Source organism: Apis dorsata, unplaced genomic scaffold, assembly GCF_000469605.1.
Source record: "Apis dorsata unplaced genomic scaffold, Apis dorsata 1.3 scaffold_661, whole genome shotgun sequence".
In the NCBI taxonomy this organism is placed as follows: domain Eukaryota; kingdom Metazoa; phylum Arthropoda; class Insecta; order Hymenoptera; family Apidae; genus Apis; species Apis dorsata.
In genome coordinates, this window is record NW_006263848.1 from 55,673 (window position 1) to 56,828 (window position 1,156).

Genomic DNA, 1,156 nt, shown 5'->3' on the forward strand with positions numbered 1-1,156 from the left:
GAACAAGAAGAGGAGAAAAGAAAAAAAGAAAATACGACATGATTTAAGAAGAAAAAAGGAAAGAAAGGAAGTGAGGAAGGAAAAATATTGGAAAAGCGTGCCTATAAAAATGTGGTGCGACTAAAGAAAATGAGCATTAATTGTAGCGTATCATGAAAGTGTGAATGTAGACGCGAACATGGATCGATGTATGCGGTATAAAATGAATCTGTACGTTACATATGTATGCATCGATACGCGCGCTAGATCCAAACCGTGTTCAAGTAAAACGAACTTCTTTAATGTACAAAATAATGATTGAAGTTTATTTTTAAATTGCGATGATCTATTGTCGCAAGGCCGTCATGTAAAAGTTGTTAAGGAAATATGTTACATTAGTTTAAGAATAGATCTCTCTTCGACAAAAAATAAATTTGCGAAAATGATAATTTTTGATCGACGAGTTTGGTCGATATTATATATTGAATAACGAGGATGATGACGAAGACGAAAACGGCGAAAACGACAAGGATAAATGCATAGCGTGTCGCAATCAAACTGTTGCGGTTATCCGATTCTATCCGTTCTAGTATACTCAAACATCGTTTGTTCCGCAAGTAGTGTAATAGTATTGCAATTAAGCTCTATTTCGCGTTCTCTCTTTTGCCTGATAATAAAAATTAAAGATGAAAAATAGGCGGAGTTGAAATAATGCGTGCGAACCAAAATTATTCTAATAACGAAATGTACCTTTATAGTTCCTAATTATCTCAAAGTTTACACTTACCGAAAAGGCAAGGGGGACAAAAGAAATAACGAGTATATATATATATATATATATATATATATATATGAATATATACATATATATGAAAAGCATGAATCGTTATCAAGACGGATAAAATTATAAAAGCAATAAGTGTGCCTTGTTCGAATGTTCTAAATATATATCGATAATGAGATGTAACCAAAAATAGTGTCGAAATGTTCGCCGAATTCGTCGAATTTATTTCTAATGTATTTACGATTTTGAAAAACTTTAGATAAGGTAAATGAAATAAAAACATAGAGTTCGCGTTTTTTGTTTTGGTAAATTCTTTTCTCTTACAAATAAATAAATAAATAAATAAAAAAAAAAAAGGAAAAAAAAAAAGAAAAAAAAAAAAAAAAAAAAAAA